Below are 13,959 nucleotides of genomic sequence, written 5' to 3'. Positions count from 1 at the left end.
GTGAAGAAAAAAAAAATCAAGGTAAGGAGGTGGAGGGAGACTTGGGCTACTTTAGATGAGGTGGCCACGGAAGACCAGTCTCAGGAGGTCACACTGGGCAAGGACTTGAATGAACAGGAGTGAGCTCTGGGAAGGTCTGGGAGAAGAGCATTCAAGCCAGAGATAATGCAAGTGCAAAGGCCCTGAGGCAGCCGCAATTTGGCATAAATGAAGGACAACATAGCCAGAGTAGAGTGAACTGAGGGGAGAGTGGTAAGAAGTGAGGTCATGGAGGTCAATAAAGGCCAGACCATGTAAGGGCCTGATGGGCCAGCGGAGGAGTCTGGATTTCATTCCAAATGTAATAGAAAGCCATCGGAGGGTCTGAGCAGGGTAATGATATGATCCGATGGATATTTTTAAAATAGCGCAGCACTAAGTGGACAAACGACCACAGGCTAGTATACTGGTTGGCTCCATGATTTTGTAACATGCTGCATTGGTCATCTAAGAATCATCAGTTCGCTGAGTTATGCATATCTTCCAAATGTTGATAAATTTTATCAAACACTGTTTTAAAAATCACATTCATTAGTATCACCAATGTTCTCATCACAAAAGTCTTTAAGTATTGGGAAGCCATCAAGGTCAGAAAGGTATATACAAGCTTTCCAAAATTCTAATTTTCCCTTAAAAGCTCTAATTTAATCGTCAACAGATACAGTCCACTGTTTTCTTTGAAGTGACAAGCCCATTTCATTGATTTTTGAGAAAGAGTCTGGCAAATACCCAAACATGAATACCCGTAGTGTGGCTGTCACTCGTTCTTCCCAGGAAAAATGGTGTTCCATGAAAATGGCCGCTAGTTCAGCTCACAGCTCACACAACTGCACAAGTGCTTTTCGCTGGGACAACCACAAAGCGTCAGGGGGCAGCAGGCCTTCCTGCCTACCTCCCATTCCATCACCCAGACTAAGAAACAGATGTGAGCTCAAAGGTTGAGATTTAATGCAATTAGTATTCTTTCCGCTTCATCCAGAACATTTTTAAGTGAAACAGGCGTTTTTCACTGTTAAGAGTGTGGCCGTGAAGGACACAATGACAGCCACTACACAGTGGTGCCACCATCTTGATCCATGCTTGCGCACAGCAGTGTTCTCCACCTGTGGTCAGCAGAATAATGGCGCCCCAGTGATGTCCACGACCTCCGCCCCAGGACCTGTGAATAGGCTCTGTTACGTGGCCTGGGGAAACGAGAGTTGCTACTCAGCTGACCTTGAGCTGGGGGAGGTCTTCTGGTGGGCCCGGTGTAGTCACAGTTCCCTTATAAATGGAAGAGAGTAGGCAGCAGATTGTGTGTCAGCATCAGCAAGATTGGAAGATGCTCCATTGCTGTCTTTGAAGATGGAGGAAGGGGCCCCAAACCAAAAAAATGCAGGTGGCCTGGAAGCTAGAAAAGACAAGGAAACAGATTCTCCCCTGAGCCTCCTGAAGGAATCGGCCCTGCCCACACCTTGATTTCTCCCCAGAGAGGCCCCTTCCTAACTTCTGGCCTCCAGAACCGTAACATGATCAATTCACAGTGTTTTAAGCCACAAAGTTTGTGAAACCAACACAACAACCATCAACACAATCAATCGTAGAACATTTTCATCACTTTATGGTGAAACGTTATACCCTTTAGCACACTCCCCATTTCTCTCCAAACCTTCCAGCTCTAGGCACCACTATCTACTGTGTCTCTATGGGTTTGCCTACTCTGGACACTTCCTGTAAATGGAATCACGCAAAATGTGGCCTTTTATGTCTGGCCTTTTTCACTCAGCGTAGGGTTTTCAAGGTTCATGCACGTTCCAGCATGTATCTGTATTACACTTCTTTTTACTGCCAAATACTCCTCCTCTGTGTAGCTATACCACATTTTATTTATCCATTTGTCATTTGATGAATATTTGGGTTATTTGCACTTTTTGGCTGAATGAATCCTCCTGCTGAGCGTTTGTGTACAAGTTTTTGTACGGACAAATATTTTCAGTTTTCTTGGGTATGCACCCAGGAGTGGAATTGCTGGGGCACATGCTAACTCAATGTTTAACCTCGTGAGGAACTTCCAGTTGCTTTCCGGAGTGGCTGCACCATTTTACATCCCACTAACAGAGCGTGAGGGTTCCAGTTTCCTCACATCCTTGTCGACACTTGTTATTATCTCTTTTTTGATGACAGCCATCTTACTGGATGTGAAGGAATCTCATTGTGGTTTTGATTTGCATTTTCGTGATGGCTGATGATGCTGAGGATCTTTTCGTGTGCTCATTGGCCCTTTGTATATCTTCTCTGGAGAAATGTCTATTCCTCCCCTGCCTATTTTTTGATTGGGCTGTCTTTTTATTATTGGATGGTAAGAGTTCTTTATGTATTCTGGATTCAAGTCCCTTGTTAGATATATGATTTGTAAATATTTTCTCCCATTCTGTGGGTTGTCGTCACTTTCTTGATGGTCTTCATTGAAACACAAAAGTTTTCAACTTTGATGAAGTCCAATTCATCCATTTTTTTCTTTGATCACACTTAGGTCTTTGATGCATTTTGATTTAACTTTTATACATGGTGTGAGGTAAGGGTTCAAATTCATTCTTTTGCAGGTGGATATCCAGTTTTCCCAACATCATTTGCTGAAAAGGCTTTCTTTCTCCATTGAATGGTCTTGGAACTCTTGTAGAAAATCAGTTGACCATAGTTATGAGGGTTTATTTCTGGACTCTCAATTACAGTCCATTTATCTGTGTGTCTATCCTTATACCAGCACCATTCTGTCTTGATTGCTGTAGTTTTGTGGTAAGTTTTGAAATGGAGAAGAGTGAGTTTTCCAACTTTGTTCTTTTTCAGGATTATCTTCGTTATCCTGGGTCCTTACATTTCTATATGAATTTTAGCATCAGCTTATCAAGTTGTGCAGAGAAGCCAGCTGGGATTTGGACAGGAATTGCCTCGAATTTGTAGATCAGTTTGGAGAGTCTTGCCATCTGAGCAATAGTAAGTTTTTTGGTCCACAAAAATGGACGTCTTTCCATTATTTAGGTCTTCTTTAATTTCCTTCAAAAATGTTATATTGTTTTCAGAGTATAAATTTTGTACTTCTTTTATTAAAAAGAAGAGAGTCCTCGGGCTCGTCCTAAATGCCATACTTCCATTAATGTGGCTGGAGAACAAATTGTCTTCCTTGGAAATTCCCACCATGTTGACTCACATGCCGCTTACCATCAACTGAAACCCTGGGCCCTCTCCAGATGCAGTTGCTAAGCAATGCCTCCCTCCACTCCGCCATCTCGCATTCAGAGCATCTGACATCCAGCTCAGCGGCTCACCCTGAGAGGCTCAGAGCACCCTGGCTGTCTGGCTGTACTGACTTCTGAGAGGAAGGCAATTGGGTGTAGCAACCAAGAAGAGGACCCCAAGGTGACCCACTCCACCAGCACCTACGAGGCAGGACCACTGCAATTCAGGATGGCCCGGCACTCTCCCAGGCAGGTAGAAACCAGGCTTGGTGCCCCCAGCTTGCTTCCCTGACACTTCCCTCTCTTTTCCCAGGACCCCTCTAACAATCCAGCTCTGCCCATCCCCTTCTGAGTCTACCTACCCGTCAGAGAGCAACATGGCTGCCCAGGGAAACTGTCCGTGCTCTGCAGTAAGGGGGAAAAAGGAGACTGAAGAATGATATGGAGAGTATGATATGGCTTTTTTGCAAAAACAAAAAATACTTTTGAATTATATTCATTCGTATGATCATAGAAAAGATATCAAATTGTTGACAGTCCTTGGTTACCTCTGAAAGCTGGATTGCTGTTAGGTGGGGAAGCTCCAGCTGTTTGCTTCATACATTTCAGCATTGTCTAAACTGGTAAACATGTAGGTTAAGGTTAAACACGTTAGTTAAATGAAAGGATGGAAGGAAGGAAGGAAGACAATGGATTCTAAGCACGCAGCATGGCACCAGGCACAGGGTAAGAACTCAAAGAGTGTTAGCTTTCATCAGCTCCTCATTCATTTGAAGCAGGGGTTGGTCCCCTGCCCAGATGGCAACCTTTACCTCCTTTCTCTGACCACTGCCCTTCTCACCTCCCTGAACCATGCCTCATACCACGGAACTGCTAACTCGGGAACAACGGCCCTCCCTCTCCATATTCTACCTTCTGCAGCGACCAAGCCTCCTGTCTCAGGAATAGTCGATCGACTCATTCACAGGGAGATGCTACCAACTTAATATCTCTGTGTAATTTTAAGTGAGCAAGATCCACAGGCACATCAACTGCTTACCCTACAGAAGGGAGCACCGAGGGTGGATTTGGGGGCACTGCCTGCAGACGAGTAGGGTTTCCTAGAGTGGGCACAGCCTCTGCATAATGCTGGCCCATGGGAGAATCTCCAGCGCAGCTTGCCACGGAGTCCTCCAGGAAAATCTGCTCTGGGTCCAGAGCTCCCAGGAGCCTGATCCCCACAATGCCCACCTGGGAAGCAAACAGCTCCCGTGACAGAGCTGTCTGCCTCCTTTGCCTTCCCCAAAGAGCAGCATCGTCCCTGGCTCTGCAGCCCGTCTCTCCGCATCTTCAGGGGGCCTGGGCAAGCCAGCCTCCTCTCTTGGCAGCTTCTCCCCGAGTCACAGACACCTTCCTCCCAGCGCTGTGGGAGGAGCTGGGGAGATAACAGATGGACGACTGCCCAGCACAGCCTGGCTGATAGTGAGTGCTCAGAGAGGGCGTGGGGACAACGCCCTAGAACGTGCCCTAACAGAGACTCTCTTCTCGGAGCTCCTTTCTCCTGGGCCCTGTTTCTGAGGCCTCATTTTAGGGGCTGACCATCCCTCCAGTTCCAATGAGCATGTGTGAACCCTAAGCCTAAGGGCAGAGAGATGGGGGTGAGTGACCAAGGCCAAAGCCACGGCGCCCGACCCAGGATGCAAAGGAAGGCGTGGTGCCACGGGTCCACTGGGCATCACTCCTTCTGCTTCAAAGGAAGAGACGGATGAATGTTGGCACAAGGGACAGAGGCCGGACAGCAAAGCTGCTTGAGGAAACTCGATGGACACCGATAGACCCTGAGTCACCAGGAACCCATGACTCAAAGTCTCAGAGACATTAGCTAATCGCTAACATGATTACAGGCGACCAGGGATTGGGATCTCCCACGCCACGCCGACATGGTGCTCAGGACATCTTCAGATGCCCGGCGGGCACATCCCCTTCCCCGTGCCACGGCAAGCTGGCGGCCACTCGGTGGACAACCGCTGCGGTTACGAGGTGCAGAAAGTGTAGGGCATTGAATTCCGAGAAGCAGACTTAGCCTTTAAACTCAGAGACGCAACCCTCTTGGAAAGCAAGAGACACCAAGACAGCCCTGGACATGATAAGGTTATCGATTGCAAGTACCTGGAAAGATACTCGAACAAAGCATGGAGTGTGAGCGCTCCTTTTTGCTTCCTGCCGAAACAAATACGTTTGTATGATGGTTGAATATTGTGGCAGGTAGAAACGTCTCAATGCCTTGCTGGTCAAAGTGCACCGGAATCGAGAGGAACCTATTAGCAATGCCGAGCCTCAGGCCTCACCCCCGAATTCCCAGAATTGTGGAATCAGAATCTGTATTTTAACAAGATCCCCAGGTGTCCTGTACTGCATTCAAGTGTAAGAAGCATCAACCTAATATACACAGTCGCCTATTATTAAATATTGAAGTTGTTTCCGGTGAACATTCATCTATCATTTACTGCAGGTCTGCGATACATCAGCCTGTCAAGCCCCGAGGATGAGCTGTGAACAAGAGACAAAATCCTGCTCTCACAGAACTGATGTCCTACTGAAGGGAGACAGAATTCCCTGAGTAAAAAAGTTCCAGACTGTGGTAGGTGCTAAGAAGAAAATAGACAGAGTGATGATGTTTCAAAGTGAGGAGCGTGGTCAGAGAAAGCCTCTCTGAAGAGATGGCCTCTGAGTTGGGTCTTGAAGAATAGAAAGAATCCAGCCATGCCAGGAACTGCAGGAAAGACTGAGGAAACAGCAAGTGCAAAGGCCCTGAGGCAGGCATGCACACATCAGGTCTGAGGAACAGAAAGGAATCATATGGCCACAGCATGGTGCTCAAGAGAAAAGTGGAAGGCAGGGACTGGATTTTGAAGGCCTATAAGCCTCAGTAAGGAATTTGGATTTTATTCCTAGTGCAATAGGATAAAAGGGATAATTAGGGGAGTGTCAGGATTTTTGCAGTAGCTTAAAACAGCAACCATTTTCTTACTCATGATTCTGTGGGTTGGGAATCCAAGAAGGTCTCAGTGGGACAGCTCATCTCTGCTCCACGGCAAGGATCCAAGATGGGTTCACCCACACATCTAGAGTTTCAGTGTCAGCCATCAGGGGGCCTCGGTGCCCCTCCACGTGACTTCTCACCATCCAGTGCTCTCACCCAAGCTGCTCTATGGGGACAACCAGCTTCCAAGAGCCGGTCACGTTTTTAACAGATCTCTCTGGCTGCTGAGTGGGAAAGGGTGGGAAAGAGGGTGAGGCTGGGGGCAGGGAGCCCAGCCAGGAGGCTGCAGGCCAGTTGTGCCCATGAGAGCCAGTGGCAACTGGGACAGGATGGGTGGAGGGCGTGGCAGGAGCGTGCCTGGAGACAGCTTCCAAGCTGAAGCAGCACGGCTTGCTGATGAGGTGAATATGCTGGGGAGCGCGAGGAGTCAGAGACTATTTCCAGGTTTCTGGCTACAGCAGTCACGTCTATGGGATGCCAGAAGCCACCTACTGGGATGGGGAAGAGCAGGTGGACTCAAGGCGGGAGGGTGGAAAACAGAGTTCTGTTCTTGACATGTCCCTTCTAAGAGGCCTATTCATCACCCACATGGAGCTTTCAGGCAGCCAGTGAGGTGTGTGGTCTGGAACTCAGGAGAAAGGTCTGGACCTGAGCAGAGAGATGACACAAAGCATGGAGAGAAGGTAGGTAGAGAAAAAGGGAGTGCATAGAAGCAACGAGCGAGGCGGCAAGGAAACCAGGAGCGTGTGACAGCATGACGATGTGGGAGGAGAGCGTGCGATGTGAGCGGTCAATGGAGGGTCTCAAGAGGGGCTCCTTCCCAAGATGGAAGATCCTAGAGCGTGCTTGAATATTCTTGGGATGCTCCAGCAGAGAGGGCTGATGGCAGGAGTGAAGGTCTCAGATCCAGAACTCAGGAGAGGGCTGGCCTCTGATGGGAGCAGGGACACTCCTTCCAGAGGCGCCCATAGGAGGGCAGAGAACACGGGCGCAGCTGCAGGGCCCTCTGAGGGGGAAATGGGGCTGTTTCTGTCTGGTTGTCTATTTCCTCAGTGAAATACAGGATGAGGTCATGTGCTGGCCAGCGGCCAGCGTGGAGGCGGATGTGTTCCAGAGAACACATTCAGAGGTTTGAGGTGAGAGCAACAGATAGAAAGTGACACGAGAAAGCTCTGTGTGCATGGAAAATCAAATTTACCAGCTTATCGAGGTTCCCCTTCTTTTATCCTAGTATAATAAATTCCAACAGGTAGGACTGTTGAGTTGGGTCATGTCAACCCCTCGTTTGCTCCTCATAATAACTTCAGGGAAGGTGAAGCAGGTATAAGGGTGTAAGCCCAAAGAGGCGGATGACTTGCTGGAAGCCACGCAGGACATACGAGACAGAGAGGACTGGACCCCAGGACGGCAAGTCCTGTTGGAACTGCTCAGCCCGTGCTGGCCTCCTCTGAGCCGGGAGGTCACTGCCCAGTCGCAGCCCTCCTCGCCTCCTGGGATTGGCACTAGGTCTGTGTCCCCAGGACATTGGCACCGCCTAGCCCTACCAACACCCCTCCCTGACCCATCTTCATCCCCGTATCCTTCTCATCATGTGGCAGCTGGTACCTTTCTCCTCTGAGCTCCATCTTTCCGTCAATTTGCTGTCAACCAAGTGAGTCGGCAGCTTAAGATCATGGTTAAAGACATCTGGTTTTAGAGTCGAAACCTCCAGTGCAAGTTCTGGGTCTGCTTGTGGTCTTGAGAAAGTTACTTATTCTCCTTGATCTCCGTTTCTTCACCATTAGAACAGCAACAGTGGGGGCAGCTCATAAGATTTTCATGAGGATGAAATGAAAGGATGCATACAAAGTCCTTCACACTGTGACCGACCCGTGGAAGATATTCAATAAACGGTAGCCGTGATTAACATCAAATTGTAGAGAAAAAATCAATCTGCATTGAGATTTTTGCCTGAAACTTAATATTTGAGATCTAAGAACCCACAGAAAAATAATATCGAATGCATCCATAGTTTTATGTCAACATATGGGAGAGCCAGGTTATTGTTGGCTCTCAGTTAAGACATCAATATCTGTGTGGTTAGTCAGTGGTTCAGAATCACCAGGTGAGCTTGTTAAAAATAAAAGATGCCCCAGTCCCACTGCAGACCTGACGAATCAGACCCTCTGAGGACGGCACATGGGCATCTACAGAAAACACACACGTGTGCACACGCACACACACATGCATGCCGGTTCATAGGAATTCTGATGCTGAGCTGGAGCGTGGAAAACATTTTGACAACAAAATAAAGATGATAATTTATTCATAAAGCCGCAATTGGTTAAGGAATTCTATCATATATTGTCAAGGAGAAGAAAGCAAAACTGACTAAATGAGGGAAGTACGGATTTCCTGACACTTAACTGACAAAGAAAGATGCAATTAAAACGCCAACCCGGGTGGGGAAAAAGATGCAACCTCTAGTAATGAAGGAAATGCAAAACTAAAACCGTCAGAACCAAGGTAAAGAGGGCACGTCAGGAGTCCATGCGTCTGTACCCGGCGGGTACAACGTGGGGCGGTCACGTGAAAAGCAACTTTCCGCTGTTTTGATAGCCTTTAAGATAGAAGTGCCCTTTGCCTCAGCAATCCTATTCTTGTGTGTTTACGGTAAGGCAATAATTTAAAGGAGAAAAAGTATGAGGGAACGTATTTATTGCAATATTACTTAAAATAGCATAAAATTAGAAACAACCTGAAAATCTAAAAATAGGGAAGTGGCTATATAAATTGTGATACACTAAGTTGATATAATATTATTGCAGCCAAGAACATTATTGTGAAGCATGTGTAACAACATCACAGCGAAAGAGAGGTTTATGACATGTCAAGTTAAAAAAATTAGACTTCAGGATGAGATTTGCACTAAGCACAACTATTCATAACTAAAGTGTGTGGGGACAAGAATTGCAAAGCACACGTTAACCTGGAAAACGCTGGTTTGTTGGGGAGCAGGATTCTGGGTACTTTTTTTTCCTTTTAAATTTATCTTCATGTTGCCATTGTGCTTGCACAGCAAATAATTCTAAAGGTAAGATGCCATGTCTCTCCTTATATGACATGCACCATTTCAAGCAAATTTCCATTAATAATTCCGTGTGCGATTTATTCTATCACAAGGCACTAGTCTTCGTGGCTTCTGGGTCAGCTTCTTCCTTGGGTTTCAGGCCGGCCTGTCTTTTCCTTTATCTCTGGAGCCGACTAGGACCCTCTTCTTTGGATACAAATATGGACACTGGCTCTTCATCCTCCAGGGGCTTCTGCACGGCGGGCGTTTCCTCCTGACGTTTGCTGGTAAGGCAATCAGTCTGTTACCTGTACTTCTGAACTAAGTCAGTCTCTCCATCTGGCCCTGTCTTTGGCACCATGCAAGGTGCCCAGGCCAGGTGGGTCCAACCTGGCAACTGTCCTCATGAAGCTGACAGTTTAATAGAGGCCCTAAGACAAGTCCCCAAATAAAAATGACAAGGCAGAATATGATAAAGGTCATCAGAGAAGTACCAACAAAACAGTATCAGCAGATCAATTAGTAATTTTTTTTTTTTTTTTTGGCTGAGGAAGATTAGCCCTGAGCTAACATCTGTGCCAGTCTTCCTATATTTTATATGTGAGTCACCACACTGATGAGTGGTGTAGGTCCGCACCCAGGAACCAAACCTGCGAACACAAACCCACGAACCCTGAAGCAGGGTGTGCCAAACTTAATGATTTATATATATGTATATATATATACATATATACATATAACCATTTAACCAATATGTATATATACATACACATAACCATAATATCATTTTCTACCTAAAAAGTAACGATAATTCCTTAATATCATAAAATATCCAGAAAAAGTTCTAGCTTTCAGTTGTCTCTTAAATATCTTCAATTATTTTAACAGTGTGTGTAAATCATGATTCAAAAAAGATCTACACATTGACATTGTTTTTTGTTTCTTTTAATTTCTAGTTTTCCCCTGCCCCTCCCAACTTTAATTGTAATTTATTTGTTGAAGAAATTGATATCGTTTCATATAGATTTTCCCACAGCTTGGATTTTGCTGATTGTGTGTTCTTCTGTCTTCTGAATTGCTTGTAAGTTGGCAGTTGAGTCTAGCACAAAGGTCAGCAAACTATGACCTGCGGGCCACATCCAGCCCATGGCCTGATTTTATAAATAAAGTTTTATCAGGACACAGCCAGCCTATGTGTTTCCATATTGTCTATGGCGGCCTCAGTGCTTCTGTGGCAGAGTTGTGTAGTTATGACACAGCTCATCCACAAAACCCAAAAGATTGCTATCTGGCCCTTTGCAGAAAAGGGTTCTTGACCCCTGTTTTGGAGGCTTGATGGGCTTCACTTTTTGATCTTTTTTTTTTCCTAATTACATCACAGATGGTGTTTGTAGACTTCCATTGGGAAGCACACAGTGCCCGGTTGTGTCTTTTTCGCCATGTTAGCAGCTATTACTGCTCAGGACACAGACCCATGAAATGATTAGGGATGCCCCATGGTGATCTTCTCCTTCCAGCCGCCCCCTTCACTTATTCGCGGCAACCCTTCCGTAAAGAGAAACTTTTCCTCTCCCACTCTTTGGTGACCCAGAGCTGGAGTTCTTACGGAAAAGACAGAATAAAACGCTTGATTCTTCCTTTTTATTCACAAGTTTTCCAAGTAAGTTAGTTCCCTAGCATTGCCTCATGGTGACCAGTTATTGTTCATTTCATTATGAATTTCTGTATTTCAACGTACTTGATAACTTGTCATCCATTGTGGTGGTGTCCTTGCTGTTGGTCACCTTCGGCCAGTGGGAGCTTCTTCAAATTGGCCCGAGTCCTTCCGATATAAGCCTAGTCGTCTTTGCTGCCTTCTTTGCTGTCTAGAAGGAACAGCATTTGTATGCTCATATAAACTTGGTCATATTTAGTTTGGAGGGGGTGTTTTTGTTTTTAAGTCTTGTGATTATATTCACACTACCTTGGAGGCCTGGCTGATGTCCTTCTGCTTGAACTCTGCCTCCCAGGGCTCACTAATCGAACTCAGCTTTTTAAGGGACAGATTTAATTTTGAATTCCATAGGCCAAATCCAGGTAAGCAAATCAGAAGCAAACCTATTTTTCTTCACAGCCTCCCATGTTCCTCTGGCCATCCCATTCCCTCCAGCGGGAACCCCCCCATCCCCCTACAGAGCTGCAGAGTGGAGTGCAGCAGTCAGGAGTGGGGGCTCCCACCTGGGCTCTGCCCCACACCGTGTGAGCACAGAGCATCCTGAGCTGAACCTGTCGGCCTGCAGCTGCTCCTGTCACACAGCAGCCATGGGGGGCTCTCTCTTTCCTGCTAGCTCTCCACACCAAGGGGTCCCATCCGGGTACTGGAACTTGAAGGCACATATTGTCAGCTTCCTCCTTTTCAGAAAGAGGAGGAGGAGCGGAAGAGGAGAAGGAAGAAAGGCTGTTTTACACACAGTACTTCAACATCTGCAATAGGCTTTTACATCTCGTCTCTTAATCCTTGCGGCAACTTTGTAAGGAAAGGTCTGTGTTACTATTCTGGTTTTAGAGATGAGGAGAGTGAGTGAAGGACTGAGAACATATATGATGTCCTCAAAGTCACATAGCTAGTAAGTGGCAGGGCCGGAACCTAAAAATCTAAGTATTCTGCCTTTAAATCTCATGTTCTTTCGAGCCCCCTCACCCCAGCCAACACCATCCCCATGAGACTGGAGCCAGCCTGTAAGCTCATCTTTACCCAGATATTAATTAGAGCTGTGACGGGCACTGTGCAGAAAAGCCCAGAGTGTGTGAGAGCACAGAACTAGGCGACCCAAGCTGGTCTGCGGGGATGGAAGGGGTTCAAGAAAGGCTTCCCGGGGGACGGACACTTACGCTGAGACCCGAAGAATGAGGTGGGCTTGGCCAGGTGAGGAGAGGAGGAGAATCCTCTTGAGGACAGCATGCACGGAGGCCTTGCCATCTGCGGGGAGTTAAAGATGGGCACGGATGCCTTGTCACTCCTCCCATAGAGAGGGGGAGCCTATTTCTCCGCCCCTTGAGTCTAGGCGGACCCTGTGACTTGCTTTGATCGACAAACACAGCAGAGGTGATGTCCTGTGACTTCCAAGGCAGGGCCTTACGACATCTGCAGGTTCTGCTTTGGCAAGCTTCGAACACTGCCCCCTGCAATCCAGCCACCACCCTGTGAGAGCCCAAGCCACGGGGGATGTCCAGTGGTGAAGTGAGGTTAATTTTACGTGTCAACTTGACTGGGCCACAGGGGGCCCAGATTGTTGCTCAAACATTATTCTGGATGTTCCCACGCTGGTGTTTTTGGATGAGATTAACATTTGAATCAGTAGAGTGAATAAAGCACATTGCCCTCCAGAATGTGGGTGGGCCTCAACCAATCAGTTGAAGGCCTGATTAGCACTAAAAGACTGACCTCCTTGGACTAAGAGGGATTGCTGCCTGCCTGCCTGCCTTTAAAATGGGACATTGGCTTTTTTCCTGCCTTCAGACTCAAGCTAAGACGTTGGCTCTTCTTAGGTCTCAAGCCTGCTGGCCTTTGGACTGAAACTACACCATCAGCTCTCCCGGGTCTCAGGCCTTCAGACTCAAACACAATTAACACCATCAGCCCCCTGGGCCTCTAGCTTGCCAACTTACCCTGCAGATCTTGGGACTCACCTGCCTCTGTAATCATGCGAGCCAATTCCACATAATAAGTCTCTTTCTATGTATACGCACCCACACATCCTATTGGTTCTGTTCTTCTGGAGAACTCAGACTAACACACCCTCCAACTGACAACCTCAGCTGAGCTCCCAGCTGCCAGCTGTGTGAGTGAGCCACCTTGGCCATGGCAGCACCCTGGCGCCTCCAGATGACTGGGGCCAACACCACATGGAGCGGACGAACCACCCAGCTGAGCCCAGTCGTCCCAAGGAATTGTGGGAGATAGTGAATGGGTGCTGCCGTGCTAAATCCCTAAGCACTGGGCGGTGGTGATGAGCAATAGATAACAAGACGATGGGGAAGGGTCTTGGAGTGTTGGAGTAAAGAAGGCCAGTGCAAGCGGAGCAGAGAGCACACGGAGGGGCAGGGGGAAGGAGTGCAGAGGGGGCGGTGCCAGATCATTCAGGCTCTCGCAGGCTTGGAAGTCTCAGTTAAGAGTGTAACTGTTTCATTTGCCTCCAGTTTCTTCTTTCTGTTCCTACTTGTCTGTCTTTCTGTCTTCAGTTTCAGGATCACTGCCAAAGTGCTGTTTGGAATTAAGCAGCAGGGGCTCGCCACTTCCAATACACGAGTGTGGACCACCTCACCACTTCTGTAGGGATGGATTTTTCAGTCCCAAGAGTGCAAGAAACTCATATGTGTGAAAATGTAAACTCATTTCTCAAAAACTAAAAGGGCTACCATTCCCGTGGGTGCAGAACAAGTGCAGCTTTCCAACTCAGAGAGTCCAAATCATTTCTGATCTCAAACTCAGTCCCTTCCAGATACATGCTCAGTTAACCTGGGATCCTCCGCTTCCCTGTCTCCCTAGGGGCTCGGCCAAGTTCCCAAGTCCAGGCCCCAGAGGGAGGGCATTGAGTCCCAGCCTCTCCTCTGTTCCTGCTCAGAGATGCTCATTTCCTGAGTCCTGGGGGCTG

Source organism: Equus quagga, chromosome 1 (assembly GCF_021613505.1).
Source record: "Equus quagga isolate Etosha38 chromosome 1, UCLA_HA_Equagga_1.0, whole genome shotgun sequence".
In the NCBI taxonomy this organism is placed as follows: domain Eukaryota; kingdom Metazoa; phylum Chordata; class Mammalia; order Perissodactyla; family Equidae; genus Equus; species Equus quagga.
The sequence above is the reverse complement of the archived record's forward strand: the minus strand, read 5'-3'. Positions refer to the sequence as shown.